The 5998-nt window shown below is 31.6% G+C and overlaps 1 non-coding gene across 1 annotated transcript; it reads right to left on the bottom strand.

Annotated features, from left to right (window-relative positions):
• Positions 1-5360: 5360 nt before the first annotated feature.
• Positions 5361-5440, bottom strand: TRNAL-UAG (transfer RNA leucine (anticodon UAG)). Its single transcript has one exon. It is a non-coding gene; the product is annotated as a tRNA-Leu (tRNA).
• Positions 5441-5998: the final 558 nt, after the last annotated feature.

The following is a 5998-nucleotide window of genomic DNA, read 5'->3' as shown; positions in this document are numbered from 1 at the left end:
TGTGCAGTGTTTCTTTTCATCTGTTAGAACTCACTATTACTTTTCATCTATTAGAACTACTTCAGCAGGGTAATTATTTTGTGTAGAGTAGACAACCTGCGACCCACCGACTACTGAAGTGTGGCCCGCAAAATCTTCTTAACACAATAAAAAAATGTCTGAAAATTTTAATCACACTTTTGAGTCATCACGTTTCAACACGCTCAATTTTTTACAGATTCTATAGTAAATGTATGTTTAACCCGCTTTCTTAAAGCCGATTTTAGCGTAAATATAACTGATTATTTTAAGTAGTTATTTGCGCTTAACGTGAATTCTAAAATCCCAAATTTTTATTATGATATTATTATGATAAGCCAGTTTCAGATCATCCATTTAAATAATAATTTTTTGGCGCACTTTATTTGTGCCGATTTCGTCGTAAATCTAGGTGATTTTTTTCTTTTATTTATTTTATTTTTTTGATATTATTTCTTTCTTTTTTTGAACCATTTTTTTAGCAGTTATTGGCATGCATTTCCATGTGGTATAAAAATTTCCGATAATTTCATTAGGACATGCGAATTTTAAATTGCACTTATGACACGCTTTATTCGTGCTGAGTTCAGCATGTGTACAGCATTTAAGAGATTTTTTTTAAAACTATTGCTATACTTTTCCTCGTGATTTTTACAATCACGTTATTTAACTACGATATTATTAGGACACGCGAATTTCTAATCTCGCATTTAAATAGTCACTTTTTGATACACTATTTCGATACCATTTTATAGTAAATCCTAGTTATTCTTCCTTCGTTTTTTTTTTTTGGCAACGAATGTGATTTGGTCGAATACCGAATGTTCGGCTAAAAAAATCGGTTGAATACCGTAAATTCGGGGCCAAACAGCAACAATTTTTAGCAGCATAGCAACACTGAAACCCAAATTTCAATGTGAGGAGTAATATTTTCTGGAAAAACGTATTCATAAAAAACGCTAAAATATAAGGACTTTCAGATATGCTTTTGAAAATGCAGCGCTTTCATAAAAACTTAAGATTATATACAAACGCAAAACAGATCAATCTTAATTTTCAAAAGAAAGTTTTAAAGTAATTTTATTGCTACCTGAAGTGGCAGAAAACGTGAATTTTTAAACTGCTCACTGTTTGTGATTTTGATTGCAATTTTTTTGTTGCTTAAGTGATCTTTTTTCGGTAAAAAAAAAAAAATTTTACTATATAAAAAAAATCTAATAATCAATTAAAAGAAATAATATAGTACATTACCAAATAAGTATTAAATTTTTTTTAAAACTATAACAGTTTTGTTTTCATTTTAGGCTTTTGTTTAAACCTTATAAATTTTCTTCAATTGAAATATTTCGTTTGAATTTATGTTACTTATGTACTAAATTTTGTCCTACTTTCCTTCTGTGAGCATTGCAGTTTTTTTTTTTTCATTCGAATTTACTTTTAAAATAATTTTTTGTGTATTGCTTCATATGATAAAAAAAGCATTACTTTTCTCCAATGTTTATTTATTTTGATAAATCTATTTTTGATATGATAAAGAAGGAATTTTTTTTATTTTTAAAAAGTATTAGTTTTTGAATGAATTCGAATGATTGAACGCTTTTAATTTTCTACAAATATATTACTAGTTTATTGATGAAAAAAATTCGAATGCTAATGTTTAAGTAAATATTACAACATTTGCCGTCCACATTCCTAAATACATGTGCACCCCTGTTGTTGTTTCTAATGCCACTTGCCACATTAGCAAGCCTGCTTGGTGAAACCGAGCAATTTTAAGGCAGAGGGTGCGTTTCTTGTTTTACAGTGGCGCCATCTACGGTCAAGAATTCGTCTTCAGCCCCACACACGTCATACCCGTTTATAGGGCGGACCCATTCATTCATCCACAGATGGTAATTTTTGACCTGGATCAGAGAACGATTGATCTCCAATCCAGTTCCCCCAGAAGTATTGATTTGTTATGGGAACGTGGAGGACTTTGCGACTCGACAGATAGTCAACCTGCTGTGGAAGTGTTTCTTCACTCAAAAAGGTTGTGCAGCCCCAGTGTAGAGTATTCGCTTTCATTTTATAATCAAAAAGACTAGAATAATCCTTTCATTTCTGCTCTCTTTTTCTTGTACAGTTGTTTTTACATAAACGTTGAATTTGTTCCAGTACATCCTATATGTCATTCTTTTAGGTCAAATGTAAAGTTACATTTTGTCCTTTGAAATAGAAAGTAATCCTATACAGCAGTGTTTCCTAAACTTATGACTTTTGTGTACCCTTTCTAAATTATTTGTAACGCTGTGTACCCCTAATAAAAAATAAATGTATTTTTTACTATAAAAACATTCACCAAAGTTAAACATCACAACTGGCTGGTGACACCACTAATTATTAACTGTTAACTTTGAAAAAATAGCCAATAGAAAAATACTTAATCGTAAATTTTCATGGCTAGCTTTGCTTTTAAATAAAAAAAATTTGAAATTTTCGTTTGTTGCAAGTTATTTTGCCTTAGAACATGTACTTTGGGAAACACTGCAGGATCTAATGCTAATGTATCTTCCAACACTCCACTTACACCCGTATTCACCACGCCGAGTTAAATTCAAGAGTAACTCGGGGATCGGAATATCCACGGTCGTCGTCGTCGTAGCAAATTTGTCGAGGCGTTTAGGCCCCGAAGGGGCCTTTTACCTCTCCATATGAAGTTGGAAATCATGATGTAGTTGCATCGGAGTGGGCCTAGAAGAGAGTTACTTTAGGATTAACCCTCGCTTTTTATTCTTCAACCGTTTTCAACAGAGGATTTCACAACTCGAGTTTAACTCTTGCAGGAAATATAACGAGGCCTTTGATTGGGCAAGGTAAAACCATGTGACTTTGTATATAATATAAACACGTGCATAAACAAATTAGCGTGAGTATCGCTAATTTAAGTGAAGAGGTTTTAAGAAACGATATCTTTCAAAAAAGTCTATTTCATCTAACTCTTCTTAGGTCATTATTTCTGATAGTTGGGACATATCTTTCCCTTCTTTCAACAGTTTCAAGCTCAAACGCAGCGATAGAATCCTCCATCTTTTTTGTTTACAAGCACCTCGTCAATAGGTTACCCTCCGATAACACGGCAAAAACGGAGGGTTACCCGGAGAGTCAGAACTGTTGATGAAATCTGCGAGCTTGGCGAAATTTCGGCTGGAGAATAACGTTTCGCACTTAACTCGTGATTTTACTCTTACTCATAGATTACCCGGAGGTAATCTGTGTTGGTGAATACGGATAAGAGATAACGGACGAGTAGATACCTTTTTATTTCTTAAGGAGACATCAGCCTTCATGCTCAAATATTTTTTTCTATAAATTTTGTTTAATCTTAGATACTTAATTTAAATTCCTTTATATTAATTATTTAAAATCGATTAAAGTTGTTTATTGAATTCTGGTTACACAAATGAATGATTCTTTTTTAGGTGATTAAAGTACAGTTCTAGTTTCCTTTCTTTAGATATTTCTCATTAGGATTTGATTTTTATCATACTTTGTATGTAGGGTTCATATTTCACTTCGGATTTTTATAATATTTTATGTTTTTATTATATTTGGGAGAATATGATTGGATATTGGTTACATTAAATTTCATATTGAAATTAGATTTTGCATGCCTTGAACTAACCAGATGATTTATTTTTTATTCATAATTTTGGGCAAACTTTTGCTGGTAACAAAATTAGATGTTAATTATTGAATACTTTGAATTTATAATTTTTGAAAGGTTTCTTTTTGCTTAAAAGAATCATTGGGCGTGTGTTAACGTAATATCTTATAATTAGTGGATTTTGAATCCTTATTTTGACTGATAAAATAATGGGCATGAGTTAGTTAATAATTGTCTTGACTTTTTTTCTTCTTTTGAATAAATAAAGGGAATCGAAATATTTGATAACTAATATTCTTGAATAATTAATATTTTTAAAACACGTTCTATATTAAATTATTATGATTTGAAAGTTCATTCATAGGTGTTGCCATATTTTATTTTTATTATAAGATTAAATTTTGTTTACTAAACCAGAATCTTCATGATCCATGGATTTAAGTGGTAAATTAGTAAAACATTTCGTTATTCCATTCTCTCATCCTTATGATTAATAGATTGTTTTATATCCTTTAGTTCGTTTTTGTATTTTACTTATGAAGAATCATTATTAGTTTATTATGTTAGCTTAGCACAGTTGATGAGTTGACTCATTATGAAAGATACACTGGGTTCCTGCAAAAAAAAAATTACGGCTAAGTTTATATTTTGTTTCATTTATATTTTGATCAGGTGAATTAATGTAAATATTTTTAATTTTCATACTTTTTGATTAATTAATCTGATGACTATTTTTAACATTTATAAATTAATTTCTAGTTTCAATGAGTTTAATTATTGAAAATGGTGCATATAGAAATATGCACCATTTTCAATAATTAAACTCATTGTAAAATAATTAACTCCTTGTAACAGCAGGTAACTACAGATTTTTTTTTATTTTGTTACTTTTTTTCCCCTGCAGAAATTTTAAAGCAATAACACAGATAAAGTAATTTAGGGAGTTTAAAAATGTTATGAGTCTAATGGGTATCTATTAGGTTTGAAATTTGAACCTTTGTTCAAAAACAGAATACCTGGTTGTGAGAAACCTTGAGATATTTTTGATTTAGTAAGGGAGGATGATGCATGGCAAACGAGATTTAACCAGGAAATTCAAAAGAGAATAGTACAGCATATGACAAACTATATTAAACCAGCGCCTTAAACCGTTCGCCTTAAAGCCCGACACATGCCTATTTCCTCTCTTTATTCAATTTTCAGTGTATGAAAGAACGACTTCAAATCAGATCTGTCCCGCAGTGGACTGATCGTTAGGACACGGTTCCAAGAAGATCACTGAAGTCAAGCATCACTGGCTGCGGACAGTGTGCGGGTGGGAAACCACTTGGATCAGTCTGCATAGGGACCGAGGGTGTGCGGTATGGGTCCTCGTTAAACTGTTCTACCGTAAAGTGCTCGACTTCGCGTGCAGGTCGTTGGGCTACCGAAGCGGGGGTGCCATCCCCTCTGTAGAGGATCAAAATTGTGATGGCTTGTCTTAGGATCATCCTCAGGGATGTTTCCCAGACCGTCACAAATAGCCCATCGTGTAGCTCTAGTGCGACGTAAATTAACAACAACAAAATCAAATCAGATCTTTTTATTAAGAAAATTATACTCTAAGATAAATCCTTTATTTATTCTAAAGCACTTGAACTTTTTTTCCATAATTATATCTTTTTTGCAAAATGTTTAGTAATCAAAAATACAATTTTGGCAGCGGTGGGATTCGAACCCACGCCTCGAAAGACTGGTGCCTAAAACCAGCGCCTTAGACCACTCGGCCACGCTACCTCACTTAATGCCAGTGTTGAAAACTTTCATACAAATAATGCAGTTAACTGTTGCTCATATACTTTTGACTCTCTTTATTCGAATGTACATGTACAGCACTCAAAATAACTAATAAATGTGGCTTGATATCTTTTCGTAAGATTCACTATAATCTGTCCAATGTTTAGTTTAACTTGGATAGCAACAACTTTATCTGAAAATTTTATTTGATGAGAAATATCTAATATTCAATATATCTAAAAGAAACACGGTAGACTTACCGAAAAATATGGATGAAAATTTAGAAATGTTTTAACAATTGTGCATATAGAGCTGTGATAACCATATTTAATACATTTTAATTAAAATTGTACAATTTAAAATGTCTAGTTTAATTATTTAACAACAACAATAGAAAATTCTTTACCAGAAATATACAGTTTATTTCTTCATAATCAAACAAGGTTTCGTGCCCCACTCAAGTAAACTAAATTGCTCCAACTATTTCAGCTTTTGCGAACTGCGTACATTCACCAATTTATTTTTGTTATTAATAAATTAGATTTACAACAAATTTTT

The sequence above is a fragment of the Parasteatoda tepidariorum genome, chromosome 3 (assembly GCF_043381705.1).
Source record: "Parasteatoda tepidariorum isolate YZ-2023 chromosome 3, CAS_Ptep_4.0, whole genome shotgun sequence".
NCBI classification, from domain to species: Eukaryota; Metazoa; Arthropoda; class Arachnida; order Araneae; family Theridiidae; genus Parasteatoda; species Parasteatoda tepidariorum.
This window is presented reverse-complemented; position numbering and strand designations above follow the sequence as displayed.